Genomic DNA, 26,807 nt, shown 5'->3' with positions numbered 1-26,807 from the left:
TGGTGAGGCACTGGAACAGGTTGCCCAAAGAAGTTGTGGATGCCCCCTCCCTGGAAGTGTTCAAGGCCAGGCTGGATGGGGCTTTGGGCAACTTGATCTAGTGGAAGGTGTCCCTGCCCAAGGCAGGGGTGTGGGAACTAAGTGGTCTTTAAAGGTGGTCTTTAAATAATTGTGTTTCTTCCAAATCATGTTTCAATATGATTAGATGATATAAAATGTGTTAAAATGAGTATTTTTACATATGTATACATCTATACAATTAATACATTGATACTTTTTAAAGTTCATAATTCTTAATCTGCAGTTTGAAGCTAATAAGCATTCTTGAGTGCTAGTTTGCACTAGTATGACTATGAGCAAATTCAGTCCCCAATTTTCAGTTGTCTCCAGATATTATCATTGGATCAAAGTGTTTTACATTGCGTGATGTGTGTTAACATTCCAAGCATACAGTTCTCATGCTGTTCACTACTCCCACTTACCGTTTCCAAATGAGATGTTTTTGGTGGCTTTTTTTGTTGGTTTTTTTTTCCGCTTCATAGTACTATCCCATAGTTGGAGGCAGTTTAAGTGGACTCTGGAGGTCCAAGTATTGTAACAACACTGGGCCCAGTAGGCCCAACATTGTTTAGAGAGCTGATAACTTCTGTTTGAAAAAGTTTTTATACCATACCACTGGTTTGGTAACCAGACCACTCTACAGGTTTCCCTGAGCAGTATGCAAATAGTAGAAATACAATCCTAAAAGAATCAGCAAAACAGTAGGAATGCAAACTCTTTGGACTATGCATAGAAGGCAAATCTGTAATGACTTTCTCAAGGATATTGGCAGTCTCTGTAGAAATTGTTTGTGTATGATATAGTCCAAGCAGATTTGACTGTAGTCAGGCTTTTTTCATAAAAGAGCTGCCACTGATTTGTTGAAGATTATTGGTTTTTTTTATGTTTTTTTTGTTTTGCTTTTTTTTCCGAGATCACAGGATTTATTTAATCATGGTGTTTTTCATTTGTTTTTAAGTTCCTTCTGGATAATGTATGATCGTAATTTAGTGCAGAGAAGTTTGATTTAACATTATTTTTCTGGTTCTTTACAGAAGTCCAAGAGTAATGTGTTAAGTATTTATTTTAAATACTTACCCATCTGTTTAGCTACTCATTCCCACAGAGTATTTCTTTCCCTGGCACCAGCATGATCTGGAAGAATTTGATGTGAGCAGTACCATATTTTCATGAGTTTTGGAAAACAGCAAAAGTTACTTATACTCCAGTAAAACTGTATTGGCTCATGCCTGAAATGATAGAAGTTTGGAGCCAGTTAGCACTAAAATAATTTGTTCAGTGAACAAACCTACAAGGTTAAGATATCTCACTAAAATGAAGCTACATGAGGGGATAGGTTTGACATATGGACTCTGCTTCAGGAGCTAGGTCTAACACATAAGACTATGTTGCTCTTTTGGGCACAGAAAGCCTTGGTTGTGTCACGAACCTGAGAGCACCTGCATACTGTGACCTGATGGGTGGGACAAGTTGGGGAACAAATCTCTGGTTTCCTGGCCAGCTACTTCCAGGGATGTGGTTGGAGAAGAAGGGCACAAAAGAAAGCAGGATAAATTAGCAGACACCCTTCAGTATGGGTTTTAAAGTTCATAGGATTGGCCAGATCTGTAGGCCTTTGAGTCCTACATAGATCTGAAGTATGGGTCAGGCTAATTGCTGGAGAACATTGTATTTCCATGGCAGCTTTTCTCCAGAAAAAGAGCAGTGATATCCTCCTACAGAACATGTCTCATATTTTATTGTGAGATGACATAAAAGAGATCTCAGAGGGTAGAAAATAAAGGAATCAAAATAAAAAGTCATTGGCAATGTCTAGACAAGACAGTAATTAAATAAAAAGGCTTTTTCCAAGAATTCTTAAGATATTTAATACCAATCATTCAGTGATGAGTCATGTGATAGGTAGACTATAGTTATATAGTCTATATATATTAATTATAACAGTTTGGCCTGAATTTTACACAGGTGGGAGGAAGCAAACCAAAACAATTTTTCATCAATATTAATAGTGAACCTAAGGGATTAGTCTTGTATGTCTCCTTCCAGATCTGTTGTCGATCATCACACTATCAGTCCCCTTTTGGTTTGTGTATGAACCTTTCCCATTTGTGTTTTCTTTGGGTCACATAACAGCTAACATTCAAACTATAACATTCAGGCAGTGCTTCCAGAAATACAGATCATCTGAGTGTTCACATCTAACATAAGATATGGTATAATTTTAGCAATGTCAATAATATATTCAGATTTAGGTAGCTTGTAGGAATTCATTGTAAGAAAAATGAAACACACTTTAACAGTTATCATAAATAATGTATCTGAGAAAAAGGTAATAGATTGTACTGCCTTACAGAGATGTTCCATTGCAAAGCTAACAGGAGAGAAAAGAACATCCATTATGTAAGAAAACTCATTGCAATTTCTCCTTGTACTTCAAATAAAAAATTGTCAAACTACATACGGTACTTAAACACAATCATGAATTACTTCAGATAAAATTGAAATGCCTAACATGAGTAAAACAGTAGATTTTTTTTTTTTTCCCCTTGGGGGGGGGAGGGGGGGCAGAAACTAGTAAATTTCGTCAGTGTAAAAATTCAATATATAGGAAAAACAGTTTGTTTAATTTAGACCATACTACAGTGGTTAGATTTGCCTCTCTTTTCACTTGAAGCCCTTCTTAACTTTTGTCTCCAGCCCTAAATGAAGACAACCCTTTTCTAAATGTAAATGAATTGAACTTAAGCATATATCTCTAATTTTATTGACCAATGCCAAGATGTGCTATGTCATCTAGGAACTTTGACAGCATTGTGTAAGGCCCTGTTAGACCAGGCATGGATCATCTATTTCTGCCCTGTCTCCCTCCATGTCACTCCCTACCCCCTCCCCAAGTCCATCCTCCCTTTAGCAATGTCTTTCCTTTGAGTTCTTTCCTTTGACTTCTTTCAAACATTGTTTCAAGCCTCAAACATTGCAGGTGCTTCTCAAAATGCAAAACTACTGATCTGTAAAAAGTTCTGCTTTTGCTTTAATATGACTTTTTTCTGAATTGGTCTGGAATTACCTTTTGCCTCTTGAATGTCTCAAAAAACTACAATATAGTAGACATGGATTTGTGGCAAATAGTGTGGCTAACAGCAGTTTCCCAACAGCTCAATGCATAGAGATAAACTAAAGGCATCCCTTGTCAAGAATAGAATTGACCTGTGAATTTGCCCTAATGCAGAAGAAAATTAAAAGCAGGGAAAGTGTTTATTCCTCTCCCTACAAACAAAACAACAAAATGATATTTGTTGCCACAGTGGAGGACTCCACTTCTACAATGAAATAGCTCTGGAATATAAGAACCTTAAACATGTGAAAATAAAGGAGAAATATCAAGAGTCACTGTGTGGGAAGATTAAAGAGAATTTTCTTCAAAATTAAACAAGGATTTTCATTGTTGTGTGGCCATATTGGGTTAAAGCTTAAAAGGCTGATATTTCTCATCTTCATCATACTCTTAGAGTCATGGAGTTACAGTGCCATTTTGTAAGGTGTGTAAGAGAAATTTTAGAACTCTGAACTAAGATTTCAGCTGATTCCCTGACAAAAATTGCTGGGAAAGAGAAAATCTCTGTAAGCATTCAACTACAGTTTTCTCCAAATATTTTTCATTGTGTCTATGAATAGTGATGGAAAGGAAAACTAACAGATTTGCCTATAGAGAATTCACAGGTACTTTGTTCATCTTTAAGGGAGATGTTTCCTTACTATCTTGTCATCATCTTAGAGCTATAACATCTTTATTGCAGTGATGCCTCATCTGTGCAAAGAGGTTATGTGTCCTATATGAATGCTTTATTGCTTGCAAGATTATCATAATTGCTCTTCATAAGGCATACTTTATATCAGATTAAGATATACTGGAAGAATTTCAGAACATCTCTTTCACTTATTATTAACAATTATCACATCAATAATTTTAAAATTCTCCTCTAGCATTTTCTCTATAGTCTAATAAAATTTGTTTTAAATCACTTAAAATCACATAGTGAGACAATTAAATGATGCCTTGCATAAAGCCAAGCTTCCAGAGCAACAGGCATACAAGCTTATTCATCTTTGTATACATACATTCTATGTAGGTGGATGTGGTGATGAAAACCTTGCTGGACTATACATGCCTGTTAGTGACTGAATGAGCCCATCAAGGAAAACTGATTCAAGAAAGCTGTGCTACACATCAACACCTCTATATCTATCTGGTCCTTCAGGTTCTTGCTTTCTTATAGACTCAGCCTAGGAAGCCTTCATAGAAAAATCCTCTCAACTGTAGAATAAGATTGTGAAATGTAGGGGTATGTAGCAGGAGAGCGTCTGCTGCTTTACGGGTATCTTGTCAAGAACCTTTCCCAGTGCAACAAAGGATAATAAGAAAGGGAGGCAGTGATGGGAACCAGATCTGGTCAATCAGACTAACTGATGAGGGCTTTGGGAAATGTGGGAATGTCTATTCCAGCTGGATTATCTGATCCAAAACACGGATGGGCAGGGGGGCAGTGTGACTGTGGGCTTGTATGCATGTGTGTATTTGAAGGATTTATATTAAAAGGATTAAATGACAGATGCTGGGGGCCAGGAAGTGGAATTCGGTGTCAGCTACTGGAGTCAGGCTGGGTTGGGCCAGAGCAGCCAGGCAGGAGTGATCCTGGGTCAAAGCATCTGGAGGAAGCAGCTGCCTTCTACATCTCACTTAACACACAAAGTGATGGAGTTGACTTAATTTTTTCAAACAAGGAAGTTGGAACCCCAAGAACAACCCTTACAATAGAAAGATATGCTAAAATGTGGAACAACTGGATTTTTTCTCTTCTCTGCCTAGGAAAGAAAATATTCCCATAACTCTCCTTTTGACTTGTCTCTACTCCTCAGAAAAGACTTTGTGTTTTTGTAGACCAGAAAGAGGGAGTAACCAAAAGTAGTCCTCTCTAGATGTTTATAACACTTAATTGCAAAAGAGGAAACCTAGCTTTCAGTCCCTCTGCTAAGGGATTTTTATATCTTTTATCTGTTGATGTTCATATAAAATGTTTAACTATCCATGGCTGATGAATTTACCTTGGCAAGGCTGTAAATTCATTTTGCTTGCTTTCCTCTTGCTATTGTAAAATGTTTCCCCACTCACACATGCAAAGCAACATGTGTACTTAATTACTTTGCATCTGTGGGTGATGTAATATCACAATCCTTTGGCACCGCCTTTTCTTCCTGTGGTCATTCTGGCAAAGTGATAACATATGCATTAATATATAAGGCAAACTTCAGTGTCCACCTATAAGTGCATTGCTATGTAACAACTTCGTCTAATACTGCAGTTGATTTTTATGGACTAGTCTACTGGAATAGTCTAAAGATGTCGTCTTCCAAACATCATCTTCTCTTATGATCTTTATAATGAATTTTACAAATATATTAGAATTCAGAGCTTGTATCTGAGTCTGAGCACAGTATCTCCTACTACTGTCCTCATACCACAAATGCTGTTTTCAGCTGTTCTTTTGCTATTCTAGTTTTAAGGGGTTTTTTTTTTTAGGCAAAGTATCTGAAGACATTTTTCTTTGCTTAAAGTTTTGCCATTGCAGCCAGGTTTCTCATTCTGTATGCAGAAATTTTAATCTCATTTCCTGAATCTTCTTTCACACCAAATGTGCTGACTTGGTACAACTGTTCAAAGAAGCCCAGTATGATGTCTATGTGCAGGTCAGGCCCATATCTGCCAGATGTCTCTGCCAGAAACATCCCATTCACTCCTGTGATTGGAATGCTCTTCAGAATATTAATTTTAAAAGGTTCTGTACTTCACATAACAGGTGGTTTGAACCTCTGCTCATCTCAAAATATGGTTTGCTTAATGGATCAGTGACATGCCTTGTTATGATGTAATAGCATAATAACATATCATCATTATGTATTTTGTTTGATGTACTGCAAGTTCTGATTGTTTTAAAACTTATAAATAATTGGCATATAGGGTCACTAAAAGCAGTTTGAACATTTGCATGATGTAAAGTTTCCTACTGATGTAGATCTCTTGCAACTCTTTAAAGACAAAACGTATATTGCAAAACAGAGTACTTGGAAATGTTTCCCATCTTGTAATGTGTTGTCATTTCTGCAAAAGGCAACCTGAGCAAGACAGTTTACCTGATGGTCAAGGAAACTAGTGAGACTGCTTCTGTGTATTTAATCACTGTTTTTGTGAATCTTGTAAATGACGTGCACCAGACAACAAAATTAAATTCATGGTCTCCAGAACATCGGCCAAAATTGCCATAATTGTCCACAAACAGGGAAATGCGTCTTGCTGCATGGTTTAATCTGAGATCTGTATTACAGAGATTAGTCAAATTTATTTTGTTCCTTCAGTCTATATCTTTTCCAGGGGGAAATGTTGAAAATGTCCAAAAATGTGACTTTTTATTATGTCCAGTCTTCCTTTTCTTCCTGGTATGCCTGGTCTTATTACAATTACCAAATTGCATTCTTAACAAAAAGCAATTTTAAAAAGAGGACCTGTTTCTCATTTCAAAAGTAAAGAGCAATTTAAAAACCATTGTAATAAGGACAGTCTTTTAAAATTTCTTCAAGGCAACCACAAGTAATTTAATTGCACCATGTGCAAAGAATTTCTAATGAGACAAATTAGCATATGTTTATTTCTAATTTTTCCACTTTTCACCCAACCACAAGGGAGCCTTTAAATGCCTGTTACTTAGCTAAAACAGTTCAGGAAACAAACATCTCTCAGAATTAGCAAGTATCACTGCTCATCCATCTGAAGAAGCAATTAGTATGTCTTTGCCATAAGTGGGAGAAGGGCAAAATTGGTCTTACCCCAACTGCTAATTTGAACTGAACTGTTTATCGATATTTTCTTTTTCTCCTGTATCTTCAGACAAGAAGTACTCCTATTTTCCCCAGAATTCTATTGTCAAAATGTTTCACCTCCTTATATTGTCAGTAGGCATAATACCAACAGGCCTTTGGGAAGAGCTGACCAGAAAGAAGACTAATGTACAACACAATTATTAAGATCAGTTCATGGGACATGGAAGTGTTGGAACTAACCTGCTGCCCCATTCAGTTGCTACATTGGTGGTTCAGTCTGTTTCTCCCTGTTCAGAAAAATCAAACTCAAAAACACAGACACAAAAGCAGCAGAGAAGAGCATGAACATACATAATCTCTTGGCTCTTCTGTGTGGGCTGGGGACAAGCACTTTGCTGGAGCAGAAGAGAGTCTTGGTTAGCAGCCTGGACCTTTAGGATCTTTTGGGCACCCCGAAGAAGGAGAAGTGAGGGCAAAGTAAAGGAAACCTCAAATTATTTTTGGCAGAAACAAGGATATTATCCTCTAGGTATAAACACTGTGTGTTGGAGAGATGGGGGAGGGAAAAGGACAGATGGTATGCATGAGTATGAGAGAGAGAGAACACATATATGGCATATGTTTTCCCAAATCTAAATCCTAAAAGAATTATTTTCTCCAAATTTTAATCATAAAATTATTCAGAATATTGCAAGCTGAAAAATCCATCTACCTGGAAAATGAGCACAAAGTAATTAAAAATTTGCCTAGAATTTAGTAACTGGTTTCAATGCTACTTAACATCACTAAAGCAACAATCAGACTGGGTAGGCAAATTAAACAATAGGACATCTGGAGGATGTAAATGTAAAAATAGTTTACGCTGGTGTCAGATTTGGCCTAAGTTAACAGTTGTCCAAAACAGGCCTCTGTGCTTATTTGCATCAAATAGACAGCTGCTTTTTCCTCTCAAGATTTGATTAAAGGAGCCAAATTGTTACTCATCAAAGCTGTCAGACTAAATCAACACCAATACTTACCAAAACTATTCTCAATTTACAGATATATAAGGATAAAGTTCAATGACAGGGAAGCACAAGGAAAATAAACAAACAAAGAAAAAAAAGCATACAAGTCATGTGGAAGAACCCCAACCTAATAATTGCAAAAGGAGAAATTAGGACTTAGAGGAATTATATTCATTTACTGGAAACTCAGACTTCTGTTTAATAAACGGAATAAATTGTGTTTGGAAGTGCACCCACTCTTAACTATATGCAGCATCTACTTAAAGGTAATGTTCCTGTGCCAAAGCCAGTTAAAATAATGATTTTTCAAAGAAAAGTGTGAGTAATGGAGCAATTACATATGGCAATGAAAGCAAGCTCTGTGGCAATAACTTTATCTACAATAATAAATATTATCAGAGGATAACGTCAATGACCAAGTTCTATAGAGATGGATAACATATTGCAAAACTGAAAATGGATCCAACCTGGAAATTTCTAATATATACCTTTACCTAATAGATAAAGGAATCAGAGTTTTTCCTTTTCTTTTCTTTTCTTTTCTTTTCTTTTCTTTTCTTTTCTTTTCTTTTCTTTTCTTTTCTTTTCTTTTCTTTTCTTTTCTTTTCTTTTCTTTTCTTTTCTTTTCTTTTCTTTTCTTTTCTTTTCTTTTCTTTTCTTTTCTTTTCTTTTCTTTTCTTTTCTTTTCTTTTCTTTTCTTTTCTTTTCTTTTCTTTTCTTTTGCCTAAGTTCCTTTATCATACAAAAAAAATATATCAAAGAAATAATAATACCCCTTTTCTAATGCACTTCAGCTTTGCGACAATGAAGTGTATTATAGGTGGTGATACAATTTGGCTGTGTGATAACTGGAAGTAAATAAGTCAATACTAATTTGGCAGGAACCCTAATAACAGTTTTGTTCTACTTGTAAACAATGTTGAGTTAATAAGATCCTAAAAGAAAAGGTAGGACTCTCAATACATGGAATTATTGATGGACATAAAATTGTATAGTAAAATTTATTTCCTAAGGACCCCAAATAGAAATTAAGATTTATTTTCTGTTTACTTGTCAATGACTATTGTCCCAATCACTGAGAAACATGAGGAAGAGAAAGGTAAACAAATATCTGTTGCAGCATAACAAGGATGTGCTAACAGCCAGGATTCACAACACTGTCAATATTCGTATGCAGTCACTAGTCCAAGCAGCTCTGGACAGGAATGGTTTGCAAGTATTTCTCAAAGCAGTAGAAAACTATGATGGTCTGTAAGGAACCGCTAAAGAAACCGATGACACAGAGATTCATCTTCAGCAGAATATGTCCCAAAGGCACCTCTTGCATCAGAAAACTGCAGTTTATTATCAGAATATCCGTGGGGTTACCGGGATATTTGAGGGGCATGGGAGAAGAAAGTGAAAATGGTCTCTTCACTTTCCTGATGTTACAAAGGGCAAACATCAAAGGAAAACTGAATCCAAAAAGGAAAAGATAGAGTATAAGAAAAACAACAGAGATAAAAGTTGAAAATAGCTAAGTAAAAAACAGAGGACTGAACCTGACATGGTATTGTTATTTCTTAGGTGCATACTTTTGTAGCCAAAACTCAGTGAAAGCTCTTAAGAAGACTTATATAGAATGGATATTTTCTGAACTTCAAAGCCATTTTACACTATTTTGTGTATGTCTGTCTCAAGGAATGGCTTAAAATAAAATCAGTATGGTTAAATGTAATTAGGTGTTTATTGTCCTTTTCTCAAAGGAGTAATTTATTTCCCATTATTGCAAAGGCTAGAGAGAGCCCAAGTTGACTGTCTCTGGAAAAAGTTTTGCAACTCAAAGTAATTCTAAGGAAAAAAAAATGCTCTTTATAAGAAAGTTGAAAAGAACTTGTCTTTTTTTTTTTTTTATGTTGAGTCTTGATATTTATGAACATCCAGGCTGTCCTGGATTAGCATGGTACAGCTAACCAGGAAAGTCAGTAATCTCAGCAGATCCCAGTTTGGTCTCTCAGGCATTACAGTTAGGATTTGGGTTGAAGCAATATGTTGCAAATATTGCCCTGCTCACACTCATGAGACAGGACATGATTTGTTTTTATAGTCTTACTGGAAACAAATAAAAAGAAAGCAGAACTTTTTGCATCTGATATAAAAACAGACCACATGTTCTGTTCAGCACTTACTCTTCTCAGGTGTTGAAAGGTGTGTTTCCATTAAGGCCGTATCCTCACCAGGAGGCAGAGAAAACCAAATCTACCATATGCCAGCAAAGCATTCCTTTGGGGACGTAACATCAACTACAGCAGTTTCCAGAGGGGTGCCAGTTCTGCACAAGAATCATAGAACCACAGAATCATTAAGGTTGGAAAAGACCTTCAAGATCATCTGGTCCAACCATCACCCTACTACCAATGTCATCTACTAAACCATGTCCCTAAGCACCAGGTCCAACCCTTCCTTTGAACACCCCCAGGGATGGTGACTCCACCACCTCCCTGGGCAACCCATTCCAATTCACAGAGCCAACCAAGCAGAGCAAACAGGTCTAAGCAGACAGGTGCAGACTGCAGCGGTCCAAACCACTGGTCTAGAATAAGGCTGCTCTGGTATTCTTTTACCAAGGTGTGTTAGGTAACATCAACTATATCTTCTTTTACTGAGGTCTTCTCAGGTGAAAGCAGTGCATCATCACACTAGGCACATGTGGCATCCAGGTTGCAGCAGCATCCCAAAAGGCAGGGAGAATAGTAAGGAAAGTGGGGGATTTCCTGCAGGCACCCATTCAACAACGGGTGTGCTGAACTATGGCCAAATCTAGGCAAAGGATTCTTGTTGTGAGGATCCAACTTTGTTCTCCATGAATAAAGCCTTTGTCTAGAGACATGTTCTCCAGACTTCATCTGAATTCAGAGAAATCTTTGTTGTGCACCGTATGGAGGAGCAAAACAAATTGTTCTCAGAAAAGGCAAAATCATCAGTGCCAGAATGCAAAACACCAAAATACATTTGGAGAGAAAAAAAAAAAGCAAATATAGGAAAGGTATTTCATAGATGTCTATAATCTATTTAATGTAGTACTAAAGTATTTCAGATTGTGAAGGTAATCGTTCTTGTTTTCCTGTACCATCTCATGTTGGAATCTGTTGTTGCCTTACTGCAAACAATCTGTTAACTCTAGAAAAATCTAACTACAGGGAACAAGCTAAGAATAATCAGGAATTCAAATATACAGAGAGTAGGCAATATGATCCCTGGAAAAAGGGAATGTAAATACGTAGCCGTAAGCACTATTAAGTTGATCTTTGTTTTGCAGTTCACTTCCCACAGAGTTCTACAAAAAGTAGTTTAAAATGATGTTGGTGGGCTGCAGAGATGTAGGAATAGTCTTTATTAAGTAGACATTGAAGAAGAGGCAAATCCATCTCCCAATCCCAGATCTACCACGCCGTCCTTTGTTTACCTTATATACATATATATAAGGTATATACCTTAAGGTTTACCTTATATATACATATATATATGCATGGTTTCCCTTCTGTGAAATAGGAATAAATAGGAATATTCGCTTTTGTGAAATATGAATAAAAACACTTAAACTCTATCTTTTCTCTCTCTTTTCTGTTGATTTTTTTTTCTCTTCAGATTATGTGCTCTTTAGAGCAAAAGCTATCTTCATTCACTTGCAAAGCCAAAAATAATTGGTCTCTGGTTTTGGTCCAATGGTTTTAGAACTACTTCAGCAATAGGAATAGCATCAGTAGCAATATCCACACACATACCACCTAGGAAGGGAGATACAGACTGGCAAACTTTGTGACAATGGTAAAAGGAGGTACTTCCAATGTCAGTCTAGTGATTGAACTCACTATTTACAGACATTTGAAGATGATTGTGATGGTGCTGTCTTAATCATATTGAAATGAGGACACCTTGCATATCCTCTGAGTGTTAAAGGTTTAAAATTATTTGCCTGCCTTGTAGGTAGGCCTCAGCAAAGTTCCTGGTCCATAGTCTTAATTCATTTCATTTTCTCTTACAGCAACATAATATGACCAGTCTCAGTTAAAGAAAAGTCCTTCCTGTGTGATTGAGCCCTCTGCAAAGACAAAGCGAAATTAAGATGTCATGCCCCAGGTTACCCTGAACTTCAGAGACCATCCAGAGATGTCTACACAGCTTGAAGGTCTGGGTATGCCTCAGACCTGTTAATTGCTGTCCCTCTGCAATGAAAGCATCTTGCCACACGCTTTTTATGACATTTGCTTGTCCCTAAGCCAGCAATTGATTGATTCCAGTTTCTAGCACAAGGATTGAGATCACTTTTCCCTTCACTGTTCAGTTCCACTCCACTTGCTTTCTGTCTAGTTATTGAACATCCAGCCCAAAGCTCATAAATGTCCATGACAGCATGGCGATGTTTAAAAGACCACCCTCTGCTGAATGTTCTGTCAGCTGTATTGAAGCTAAAGTGAAGTGAGATACACTCAGAAGTGTGTACTTTTGGGTCTCTGTACTAGCAAAAGTCTTGTCAAAACAGTTTATATCAAGACCTTAACATCCAAAGGAAAAGAGAATGAAAGTGTTTCAGCTGTGAGTGATGCATAACAATTTTTAAAACCGAAGATTTTATATGAGCTTTAATTTGTTTTAGCTACAACAGCTACAACAAGTCATGTAGACACACTCACCATATTTGAGAAAGAATCTAGAGTAGATTTTGGAGATGAAATTTTGTGTAAAATATATGTGCAAGTAAAGTTACTTGTTTGATTATGCATTTTTATTTTGGTAAAAAGTATTTGATGCAAGTCATTCGTTACTCTTTAAATGATATGATATAGGTACTAATACTATTTGGAAAAGGTTGAATTAATAAAAAATGTATTATCATAATAGCTGCATAGGGGGTTATTTGCATACAAAAACATAAGCAACATTTGCTTATACTTCAGTTTTGCTCTCATATGATTTACATAGTAATTCATTTTAATCTTAGCTCACGATTGCAATTCATTAATAATAAAGAGTAAGATGACATCAAAAAATGAATGCCTGGAAAATGAGTATTTTCTACAGACCAGTATCAAAGATTGTATAGAAATCTACACTCCTTTCTTTTTCTAAAAAAAAAAAAAAAGTAATCATGCCTCAAATATTTTGTATGTTCTGTTGCCTCCAGAATGGTTTGACTGCAATAGTGATGGACAATAACAGGAAAGATTTTATGAGGCTAAGAGAGTCACCCCATACCACAAAAGTTATCAAATGCCCTTGGTAAGATAAGAGCTGCAGAGGCTTCTTGCAGAAACAAAACAAAACAATCTGCAGTGTCTTCTAATGATTTATTTTCAACTGCAAGGGGTCTACAAGTGACAGAAAACAAAAACAAACAAAAAAAACACAACAATTTCATATGTCTCTGTGTGTATACACTTACAGATTTTCAAAAAGTAAACCACAAATAAATATTTTACATATTATCTATAATTAATATGAAATATTTCTTTAATTCATAAAAATGTTTTATATTTTTGCAAAAAAAAAGAATAATTTGAATAAGTACACTACAAGTTATTAAATATTGTGGGTTTTTTTTTAGTTTACTTGTGTTTTCAGGACAGGAAATATCATGGAGCTCAACTGACATTCAAGTTTTCTTATTGAAAATAACATTAGTGAGAAATCAGCACAAGTCCCTGCCAGCATTATTGCAAAGCCCTATGAGAAAGTACTAAAATCCTGGTTAAAGTGTGCTTGATGACTCAGCTTTGAGTCAGTAGTATGGGCCTGTTACAGATGCACTCAAAGTATAGTAGAAATATACTGGCATGGGTGGAATCAGTCAGATTTCTCAAAGGTATAGCTTCAGCTACTTTTGGGTACTCACCAGATGTTCTTTTTCATTTGAAAACATCTCACAGACATGATGGAGGCCATGTCATATTTTCATGAGCCTCATCATGCCTTGCAGAGTGATGAAGAGTCCCTTTCTTATATGCTCTTCCAGTTTAACAGTCTCAAGTTGCACCAGGGAAGTTTAGACTGGATATTATGAAAAATTTGTTCACTGAGAGGGTGATCAAGTGTTGGAGCAGGCTGCCCAAGGAAGCTGTGGAGTCTCCATCCCTGGAGACATTTGGACTTGATGATCTTGCGGGTCTTTACCAATCTAAGTGATTCTATGATTCTACAAATTTGGTAGGAGGAATATGAAGACCTTGCCTTACCTTCCTGTTCTTGTTTCTAGTGAGACTTGGAACTCTCCCTTCTCTCTCAGACTGGGATAAAAACTATGGGACAAGTCTGAAGACATTTGGTTGGATTATTTTCAAAACACAGACCACCTGCTAGGCTCACAGAGTTCTGTTTTATACAGAAATTTTAGTGAATATCCTCTCTTGATGTAGTCCTGTATGCCATATACACACAGCAGAAATCAAGGGTAATTTGTCTGTAATTGTATTAATGGTATTCAAAGGTTTATCTTAAAATGCTTGTTTCTGTGTGTTTACAGTTTGTAAGTCTAGGTGTCTTCAGCACTGCAAGCCACTGACACTCAATGTTGTCTGTAATTCTGTCAGAGAAGTCAATGCAGGCTTAAATCAAAGCAGGATCTGGTCATTTTGAAAATCATTGTAGCTTGGCAGAAATAAATAATGAGAAGATATGTGAGTGTTTCTTTGCTACAGGCTCTGTCTCCCTGTTTCTAACAAATACACTCTCAAGGCTGTGACTCTCTGGAGTGCCTCTCAGACATGACACAGCACTTGCAGGCCACACTACAGATGTATTTAGGATTATTTTGTGCTAAGTCCTGGAGTTCACCTTTGAGAGACAGCCACAGTGACAGGATCCTCTCTGTGACAATGTCTAAGATACTGCCCACAATGTACACACGTTTGGACCTGGAAGGATCCTTTGGAAAAGAGCTGTGCTTGTCTCCACACTTCCTGCACCAAGGATGCTCTTCATCAGCCAGAGCTCAGGGCTGCTCCATCACTTTACCTAAAAGTCAGGAAAAGTATAAGATTTGCACACTAAACATATTATGATTTTACCAGTTGAATCTTCAATATAGATGCTATCAAATTTCACAGTTTACCTCTTCCAAATCACCCACAGATGGGAGTGGGTCCAGCAGGCCCAACTGCAGTGTGCCAATACAAAGGCTTGTTAGATTTAATGGTCCCTTCACTTTCATGAATTCTGGATGATAAACTGCATAAAACGTCCAGCCAGTCTCTGCACTTGTGTTAACAGAGTTTTATTAGACACTTTATGGTCTAAAAGATAATCCCTGTTTGGAACACATTGCTTGGGAAATATTTTATTGGTAGATGAATGATGTTTGCAGACTCCTGAAAGTCATAGATCTGTGATTGTTCTTGTGTACTGGTTTCTTCCCCACCAGAGAGCATAATGTCCTACAGCTGCAGGAGGTAAAAGTAACTCTAGAGAAAACTGTTATACCCCGTGCTCACACAGGTAGGCACAAGGTTAATTACTTCTCTTTGTCAGCGTCAAGTAATACAGAGCTAAGCTTCAATTCAATAGTAGGTGGCAACCTTTTTCCTGTTTTTACTTCTGATTTACCTGTGGTTTAGCAGGGAAATTTTTTCCTGTTTAGTCAAACTGTATGATTTTGAAGTGGAGTAAATATCTACATGTGCACTGAAAAATATCTAAAGAAACAAAATGAAGAACGTTAGACTATAGCTCAAAAACCTTTTAAGATACTAGAATCTTTGTCCAAAAATTTGCTGCTTAGGTACAGGGTTCCCAAAATTGACCTCTCTGATATACTGATCTGTTCCTTCTGTGTCCAATTACTGACTTATAAAGGATCATGAGAGGAGAAATCCCCTCAGGAAAAGTTGGTCACCTATTTTCCACATTATAAGCCATAACATAAAGCTGTGTGTATTGATAGAAATATGTGCTACCACCACATTTTAGAAGCAGCAGAGGACTTAACTCTAATCAGTGACCATGTCAAGTGGTATTGGAGAAACTACTTCTCTGATCCCTATAAAGAAATGAGATTGGGACAGGGAGGACTTCCTAGTAGCTTCTCTGGTAAGTATACATCCACAATGGATGTACCTCAGTAGGCTCTCACCAACCTGAATACTGATAGGAAGCTAGATGTGGCTGCTGAGAAATTATATTCAATGTGTTCATTCACTGGGAGTGGGTCTCATATGTATATGATCTTGAATGGGTGATAAAATAGAATTATGGATTGTGTTTTATAAATGATGTCTGCTATGGTGTGCAATGGAAGCTTCATACTCTGAGTCATAAGAATGATTGTCTAGCATAGCAGATATTTGAAAGGAAGATATATGAAACCTGAAAATGGAATAACCTGTCTGAAGGGAAAATTTCTTTTCCAGCCCCAATAACTGTGTACCTTAAGCTTCAAACTAAAGAATATTATCACTTTCTAGTTCCACATTCTTTACATAAGTCTGTGTATTTAATTGCACATATAAGTGTTTAATTCATTTTTATTCAGATTAAGCTGGTGACCTCAAGAATATCTACAGGTGATTATTAGTGTGTTTTGCAAAAATTGGAAATGGATCTATTCTGGGAGGAACTCTGAGCTCTTTCATCCATCTGAAAAGAGGACAAAAGTACACAATTGGAACTCTTATGTCTTTTTCAATCTTCATTTCAAAGATTATAAGAATTATGATGTATTGCAGAAGAGTGATTTAATTGCTGCCAAGATACTTTCTCAAGCATCAACCTTTCATCAGGTTTTGTTCTTCCTTTTACACACATGGGACAGAAAGAAAAAAATGTTTAGTGATTTATACTGTGAAGAAAATCTTTCATGTGGTTATGTCATGCTGCACAACACATGAGAGGATAATCCCCAGGATATAAGAGCCAGCTGTATTTTGTTTTGCTGCTAATCCTACCATATAACATTTCCTAGTTCAGTTAGGTTAAATCTAAATCTTGTGTTCCCCAGAAAAGGTATAGCTATTGTAAAATAGTAGTGAAAACAGGTAATCACCACATTCAACAAAAATGAAAAATATTCATGTTTTGAGTATTTGACTTGGTGACCTCTGAAATCTTTGTTACGTGCATGTAACTACAAGAGGGACATGAGAAACCTCTTAATCTTCCTGTGATCAGACCTACTGTGTAAATTGCTGCATATTTTCCCCAAATATCAAATAAACAAACCCAAATCTAATAAAAGTCCAATGTGAACTGCAAAAACAACAAACCATTGTAACTGCTTTTAAGTTAGCATAAGAAACTTCCCTCTGCTTGACTGTTAGCAAAACTTCAGTGTACTAAATTCTCTTGCTATTGCTCTGAAACTCTGTAAAGCAGATCCAAAACACTTGAGTCTGTGCTCTCCATTCAAACCAATGGGGATTTATAAATAAATAAATAGATAAATTTTAAAATAATAATAATAAATCCATTATTTCCCTAATTACATTATAAAATAGATTTTCATTAAACTTGCAATGTATTTGATCACTCTTGCTCATTCAACGAACGTTTTTTCCTAAAATTTTCTTAGTTTTAGACTTTGCACTTCATTACAGAAGTATAATGACTGTGCATTTGTTTTAGGGAGAAGAAAATACCTAAGGCACCTATAATTACTGAGAAATATCAGCAATTCTACTTCTCATTACTTCTAAAGCAATATAATCAAAAGTCTGCTTACTTTGCAATTATGTTACCACTCTGGATGCTCTGTATTATTTATTCAATACCACAGCAATTTAGTGAATATTTTATTGAAGAACAAAATAATTACATGTCTTTCCAATAATAAATAGCACCTACTAAATATGTTTTAATGCATCATTTCATAATTCAGAAAATAAGAACAAAAAAAGTCTTTCAATTTTAATTGCTATATTTCTTTTGAACTGCAATTATGAGGGCAGAAATCTACAAAAACAAAGATCACCTTTCTGTTTGCTGTAATCAGTCATTTCTAATATGATATGTCAGCCTGTATATTCACAAATAATATGGCTGGGGAAAAAAATCAAAATAACTTAGAGCATTCTTTTTTCCAAAACAGCAGGTTTTATTGCTTGTCATTTTGCAAATGCCTTAACTAATACTGCACAGACTGAATAATTAGTGTCTTTCACAACACACTGCAAGTAGGTAAGTTTGTGTACAAGGGAGGAAAGGGAGTTTATCAAACTACTAATTCAACAGTTCCCTTTGGCCGCTTTTATGCGTGTGAATCAACTGTAGAAATGTTTGCAATTTTAATTTGTTCCTTCATTATAACCACCCTATAAATATTTGTGTGTGTCCTTTGGACCACGTGCTCATAGTGGACATTTCCCTCTGTGATTTTTCCATGTCGGTTTATGTATGACCTCATGTCAAACAGGGTATCTTCCTCTATATTATTTGACCTCTGGTTTTCAGACATGAACAATGTCTGAAGAAATTCTTTGGGTCTAAATTTCTCACAGAAGTGTGAGAAGGAAAAGAATAGCAGGAATTAATTATTTTAAAAGCATTTACTTAAAAATATATATTTTCCTGTTATTTTAATTGATGTGAATGGAGACACAGTGTTTAAATATAACCCAGTGCTTTGTTCTATGCAGTGAGCTGATGTCTCGTAAGAGTTAGCTTTTCACTGTGCCTCTGTGAACCCATTGCAGTCTTGTTATATTAAACTAGGATCCAGGAGGTCAAGAAGAGGGGGACCCAATGTGCTAGACTCTTTCTACATGCCCAGCAGAGTATAATATTTTCACCAGATATCTCACAGGGTTAAGAGGAACCCCTGGATAAAATGGGAGAAGAAAAACATCATTGAAAGATAAAGTGATATTTAAAAATTCAGAGCCTGGTATAAAACTGAGAGACCAAGGTTGATGCCTGTTTTTTCAGACTGGTCTGTTTCAGACCACAGTGGCTGAATTTCACTCAAGTAGAAGGACTGCATCAAAAAGTGTTTCTTGGAGACACAGTATTGGCTATATTCATCTGACTCATATTGCAATGTTTCTGATATGGTGCTATTCCAAAGGCCATCAGCATTATATCCAAAATGGTAATTAAGCAAACTAACATTAGTCTGTGAAGCCAGACTTACCCACCAGTGGTAGTGTGAACATGCTATTCATACAAAGAATTGGCCTAAGGAATGATTCTAGCTTTCAAAAATTGAATGCCCAGTCATGCTTTGAACTTTACTTCTGGTTTGCATAATCTAGTCAGATTAGATACAGACGTAATCATGCACATAGTTATAAAAAGTTTAGCTCTTCTTGAATATAATAAGAATGATATGAGGATGAACAATAGCCAGCAACATCAATCCAATGTTGAGGAATCATCAAACATGCCAAAATTTGCTGCAAAGCTCATTTTTCACAGCACAGGTAGACAACATCTCACAGCAAAGCCTTGGAGACTTCAGTTATTTAGAATGATGTCACCTTCTTTTCATGTAGTTTTTTAATGTCTGAACCATAACATATCTATTTTCTGAATACAACCAATTTCTGCCCATAATTCATGCACTCATGATGGAAAATGACATTGGAAATTATGTCATATGTTTGCTACTGAGAGATATAGCTAGTGTTATTTTTAAGTGGTTTCTTATGTCTGAAAGTTAATAAAATACTGTTTCCAAAAATAGAAAGTTCAAGACAAAACTCTGGCTAGAAATATCCACTGAGATTATGCTGTCATTCATAATATACTTACAAAGTACTACAAGATTTTAAGATATTGCCAGAATTCTTTTGCAATTGTTGATCACATACATATGAGAAGGCTTGTTGTATTTCATTCCAACTTGAACATTAATAGAGCTAAATGTAAAACTTTCAAGGCTCCCCATGATAAGCAAGTAAAATGTAACACAGGTTGTATTTTAAAATGAGTAAACAGTGAGCAGTGTTTTGGTACAAACCGAATCCAGCTTTACTGCCACATGTAAAATAAATAAATAAATAAAACACTTTAGCTGATTTTTTTTTTCATTTCTAAAAGTAATCGCCTCTTTCTAGATAATTGCATGAGAAATAGTGCTGAACTATCATTATCACCTGTGAACAGTGTCTCAGGCTTTCAATCTCCCTTACCCAGTCATTCATTCCCACACAATACTCTGTTTTGGGCCACATATTACTAAAATTACACTAAAAAATGACAGTGTACAATCAAATGATTGACTTTCTAAAGCAGGTTTATATATTTTAAGACAAATATGTGTTAGTATGTATTCATATAAATTATGCATAAATCTATATATTTGTATATAGTTATAAAAAGTTTTTGTGTTCGAGGCAAAGTTTTTCTTCAACTAATGATTACGTTTTAATTGTTCCCTAACAGTGGACATCTGAAATAAGGATAATGCTGTAGGGCTTTCTTTTCATTCCTGATTTCTGTTACAGGAACCAACAAGAATACAGAACTAAGCATGTACCCTAACTAGAGAAGAGAAAATGCAACAGAGTAAAAGAGAGCAACAGAGTAGACCAAGAACCACCAAACACAGAACAGTCTCTGTGTCAAACATACTGTAGTCTAAATAGACCTCTGAATTAGTAAATGTTAGAACAGTTATTCCTAGCAAACCATGATACTGAAAGAAAATAGCTGCTGCTTATCTACTGAAAGAGACTACCTGCTGCACATTCGGATCTTCCCCAAACAAATGTGGTTTTTTGTTTGTTTGCTTGTGTTTTTTTTACCTATTAGACAATATCTGAAAAGCATTTGCTCTGTTTTCAAGCTATCAGATTCAAGACAATTTTTCTCTCTAATTGTAATTTTAATTACAATGATGTCATTATAAAGATGTCATTTCTACAAATCCAGGAATGGTTTAGCTTTAAAAATGTTATAAATATAAACTTAAAGCTGAGTGAAATCATACTGCCAAGAATCTGGACTGTAGCCAACTTTTTTAATCTCAACTAACTGACTACTTTAAGGTCATATTTAATTGCACAACGGGTGAGAAAAAGAAAGAGTAAAATTATAAACAATCCCTACCTGTACAATGAATTAAATATCCTAAAGGCAGTTTAACTATATGCTGCATGGTATGTAGGGAAGTGATGAAGCATCCTTTTTTTAAATATGCATTTTGGAAGGAAAAGCTCCCAGGAATATCAAAGATTCAGGCTTATGGGGAACCAGTAACTGAAGAGCCCTGTCTTAGACTTCTTGAATGACACTTGAAAGATTCCAAAGATCTCACTCTGTGCCAAAAAGACTCAACATAATAAATTGTTGAAGCTCCACTCCCAGATGCTTTATTCATGAAAGGACAGGTTAAACAGAGAGGACAGTGTTATCAATTTACAGTTCTGTCATTCCAGTTAAGCAATGGAAGGCATTATATATTTAAAAGAGACACAATTCCCCACAGATCTTTGCTCATACTTGTGGACAAATCACAATGAGTGTTTTTCAGATGTTTTCTATTAATAATAACACAGGGGAGCATGGATCTGGTGGCCTTGCTTGTCTCCTTTTGCAGCAAGAAGCTCCTGTGATAGAAGCAATGTAACATTTTCCCTAATGACTAATTGCTCAGTATACTTTGTGCAAATGGCATCTGACAATTGTTTGCAGCTTTCATACTCTTTTCTCCAAATAAGTTATATACCAGAGCACAATTGCTAGATGTGGCTACAACAATGAGATACACTTCTGGTTGTCTGCAAGAAAACTGTATAGATGAGGTGTAACTGTATATGGTCATTAGATATCATGAGACTGTTAGCAATTATATATAGCACTGCATGTATCAAACAGATGCAGCATTTAGTAAATACCAAGTGGGACAAGACACTCAAGTACATATCATCCTAATATAAACACACTCTATTTTCAAAAAGCTGCATTGAATTTTAATTAGGCAGCTACTATCACAGCAGGATAATGTGGTAAGGAGCCATTTGACAATCGCGGGGAAGAGGCAGAAATGTTATTAAGTCATTTTTTACTGTAATCACTGCCTTATACTACTTCAGTTAGGAGCTACTTCTAGGAAATTCAAGATTTTTGGCTGATATAGAAAAGACTGTATGAATTTAAAAGTCAGGAAGATTATAAAATTATAACTGGAAAAAATATTTTGTATGGAAAGTAAATTACAGGGATTGCTTTAACTGGGAGTCTTCATACTAGGATTACCACAGATTTCTGAGTTTTGGAGTCTCTCTTCTCCCTTCTTTTACAAGCAGCATATAACACTTCAATATTTCTCAAGTTCTTTCCTCCCTTTTCCTTTTTTTTCCCCTGGTCCCTGGGCATAATTTTCCTTCTCTGTGTCCCTCCATTCCTGCTACCTGATGGCTGCTTTAGCCTCTGACCAGCAGACAACAAGAGCACCTCTAGAGATCTTCACCAGCATGTTTGAAGGGACTTTGCTCAGTATAGCAAGAGTAAGGTATTTCCTAGATCAGAAAGCTGTCTTCTTTCCTGAGTTCAAGCTTCATATCTGGATGCAATGACACAGTGACAGAGCCCCTGCTTCATTTTTTCATGGGGAGCGGGGTGGTTGTTTTGCACAGCAGTGAGTTTTGCGGGGTCTCTGTAGAAGCATGAGATAGCCAGCTGAATTTGGAAAACCAACAAATGTAGAGGAAATAATTATTTTATGGACTGTGACAGAACTTATTCTATTATTAATGCAGCTCTTTTGGCATAAAGTTAATTCTTGTCTTTTAAGAGATATTATGAGTATAGAATCATATCAAGCGGAAAACAAAGAGATACGTAACTATGCCTTTGGACCAGAAACCACTAACATTTTTATTTTTTTATCTGTCTGTCTTTCCCTATCTGGTAATAGAAAAATTTGTAAATTATTTTTCTCTACTACGCAAAGAACTTGTAGTGGGATCATAGTTTCATTTTCTGTTAAGATTTTCATACAACTTATTATGTGCCTGCTGTTGTATTTCAAGTACTACTTGGAAAGAGATTAATTTTAGAGGTATCTGGCATTATTGGGTTATAAAAAATGTGTAGTCTTTTATTTTGGCCTCTTTATAAGAACTTTTTTAATTATAAAACTTTTCTGTTACCAATGTTCTCTGAAATTATTTGTGTGCAGTTTCCCAATAATAAGCAGGTTAAAATGCTTTAGAAGACAATCTTTTACTCAGCTAACAGAGGATTGGAAATATATTTTAATCATTATCATTGAAGAAGAAAGATAGAATTAAATCTCTCTGCAAAGGTTATAAAGGAAGACTTTAATTTCTGCAAAATGTGCTTCAGTAGAATTTGGATAAGTAAGACTGTTCATGATGACTATAGTAGTCTCGGGACAATAATTTATTATCAGATATTTTATCTGCCAACAGAGGATAAATGTAAGTACTTTTAAATCGTCTGTAAATTGTCATCACTAGTCAGCAATATATATGAAAAATTTAGTAAAGAGTTTCATACACTTAACCTATTTTTATTATTACTTGGGTCCAGATACAGATGCATGTCACTAAATCATAATATTTAATATTTTGATATCAAAGTATTCAATAGTGTGGGGACATCACTGGCTAGGTAGCCAGGATGCTTCTGAGCATATGACTATATGCACATCTACATTGCATACGTAAAATCTTTTCAAAATCTGGCCCCCAAATTAAGATTTCTAGCTGAATCTGAGAAGTTCATTTCCCAATGAATTTTCATATGATTTAGGTGCCAAATTCTTTAAATTCTCTTCCTTGTTTCCACAACTTTAAAGTCACAGTAATTTTTACTACTTGCACTTTGCTTTCATTTTTTTCTGATCTGGTATTAAAGGCTACCTTTTTCAGGGTAAGTATAAATATAGACAGGTCCTTGTGAGATTTGCCAGGCTTCAATTAATAATCAGTATTCTACTACTACATTCAAAATGAAAGCAAGCAGCTCTTTACATTTAGTTTGTAACACTTGCAGTGTTGCAACTTGAACACTGGCAGTTCAAAAGTGAAAAATATCCTTGCTGATGGATTCACATTATCTGGGAGTAACTTGGATCAGTATTATCTTTAGAAAGGATAAAATACCAGATGAATATTGCTGCTGATTGCATTGTGCAAGTGAGTTTCAGAAGAAACAAATTACCATCAGTCTCAGTTAAGCTAAAGTAAATGCATTTCAGTGTACCTGAAATCACTTAGCAATTTCTCCTTGTTTTGGAGCACCTATAATCTAATCTCCAATTATTATGTTCAACAAGTAAAATTGAGGAATATATTCAACCTTTCAAAAAAAAATCTTCCAAAGGAAAAACTGAAATATTTTTATTAATACTCATCAATATCTACAGTCTGCTAATATTTCATGAGGCTATTGAGAAGTAGAATACAATATGCAATGTCTACTCACTGACTCAAATTCACCATTGGTAATACCTCAGCTCAATTCTAGGTATTCAGGCTGATAAGAAAACAGGTTTTCCTTTACACTGGATTTCATCAGAACTCCTGTACTGGTATGTTCATTAACATCAAAAGCTTTGAAGAACATTTGTCTGCAGCTATTTCACCTCAGGATCTCTATTCATTTTGAAATGGTATAAAAATGCTCCAAGTTTAGTGTAATAGAGGTGTATTGCGAGTGTAATATAAGCAATGCAGTATAAAGAGCTATTTAAGCTATTTTATATACATTGCATTTTACATTTTTCTTTTCCTTTTTGGGTACAAGAAAAGAAACGAAAAGGGGAGGGGAGGGGAGGGGAGGGGAGGGGAAGAGACCTGCATAAAATATTAAGTACTTATAAATATCACAAAGAACAGGTTTTCAAAGAGACTGACTGAAATACCTTAGTTTAATCAAAGCTCAAGAAAGCCATTTGTGTTACGTTTCTCTTCTAATATTTTTATGGGGGGAATTGTTTGTTTGTTTGTTTGTTTTTAAATTCAATCATTGCATTTTATTTCATATTAGATTTTTGTGGTTTTGGCAGTGCAGCTGAGAAAGCACAGGAAAATGAAATACTAGAAATAAAGTATTCTTCTCTTAGTGGCTACAGCTGTGGAACAAGTCTCCTGAAGAGATTAAAACATGGAAGTCAGAGACTTTTAAGGATGCACTGAGAGATTCTGCTTGCTATGGAAAATCCTCATCATTTCAATACCGTTTAAAATGTTTGGACTTCCTATCCAACAGTAACTGATCTAAAATGAAGACACAAAATCTAATATCCTTCTGCGGTGCTAGTGGCCTCAGTGCTACAAAAACAGAATTAGAATTAACATCTCTGTGGTCAGACTCCTTTGCCCCAGCTAATCCGTCCTGAGACATGTAAAGCTCCACGCTCTCCCACTTGCCAAGGACACGTTCCTCATTTGTTACAGGCATTTGTATGCAAAGATGTGCAAGAAAAATAATCATGTCATTCACTGTGAGTCACTAGTAGTACATAGTGCAGAAACAACATCATGAGTCGATAGCAATACATAGTGCAGAAAAAACATCTTTCTAGCCATTGACATACTACTGCACAAATAAACAGTGCTCTTACACAGTGTGCCCTGGAAACATTTTGGATCCAGTGACAAATGCATGCCAGAGAGTATTTTCCCCAGGAAGAGCAACAAAAGAGACACACCAGCCTGGCACTGGCAAAGCCCTGACTGTGTCTGTGCATGTTTTCAGACCCAGCTTATTAATAAAATCCGAAAGACAGATGTGAATGTTTCTTTCACCCTCCCACCTGAAACAGAATGTTGTAAAACTTCCAGTGAATTCAGTTCATATCCATGCCTTTCATCTTATGATAGAAAGACATAGAGAAGTGAAAACACTCCAGATTCTTCTTTTCCTTATAATGTGAGTCAAATGAAAATCAGGTTTTCTGTGTTTTGAGGGAAGAGCTCTCTAAAAAATGAATATTCTTAATGTTTCAGAATGAAAGGTTTCTCTTCACATGCTAAGAGAATTAAAATGATAGTTATTATGAGTTATATTTTTATTGTGGCTCTAGAAAATAAAATAGCAATTAAAATGAGATGAATATAACAATTGGCAAATCCTTCAAAGAAGAGACATAAAGAAGCACACACACGAGAAGAAAAAAAAAATAAAACAAATAGAGAGAGGAGCTTTTTCAGACTAATACCATGAATACATAATCAAGGACTTAATTTTTAGACTTCTACAGCACACTGTTCTATAATAAACAGACAAAACTTCATTAAATATAGAGTCATTAAGTCTTTAATAAATATTTCTGATTTGTACTCATAAAGAAACAAGGAGATACTGCAAAAAATGTTGAAGTACTTTTTGTTATATCAATAATTAAGTAAGTCTTTAATTGCCTATTTAGGTGGTGGAGAAGTATTGTAAACTAAGTTCACAGAACTCAGAGTAGCAAAAGCATTGGCTGGGGAGACAGCTAGCTTGTTGGTGTTTATTTTCATTAAAGTCTGGAATATTGGGAATGTCTCTGGCCAGAACCAGCAGCCTATTTAGCAGTTTTGTTCCAAGCTCACCCATGAGTTGCTTCCACCTGGGCCACTGCCTTTTCTCAGGAAAGAAAACTGATAACAGGCTCCTAGGCATCCAGCACTGCCCAGACAGCTATGTGCCAACAGGCAAGATGTGCTGCTGCCCTCCAAGGGGGCTTGATTTGGGTGGGCGAAGACTGTTGCTATGGGATTCTTTATTGAGAAAACCCTGGATCAGCTCTCACAGCAGCTGAAGCCGGAATAATTGATATTTGTTGGCTTTATTGTATTGTATTGTATTGTATTGATTGTATTGTATTTGTTGACTGTATTGACTGGTCAGTCTGTAAGCCTGTTGTCCTGGCCATTAGGCCTGTAAAAGTATAAAGAATTAAAATATAAAGAATTTGAGAGAAAGCATATAGGGAATATCAGTCAG

This window comes from Anser brachyrhynchus (genome assembly GCF_964034855.1).
Source record: "Anser brachyrhynchus genome assembly, chromosome: 3".
NCBI classification, from domain to species: Eukaryota; Metazoa; Chordata; class Aves; order Anseriformes; family Anatidae; genus Anser; species Anser brachyrhynchus.
This window is presented reverse-complemented; position numbering follows the sequence as displayed.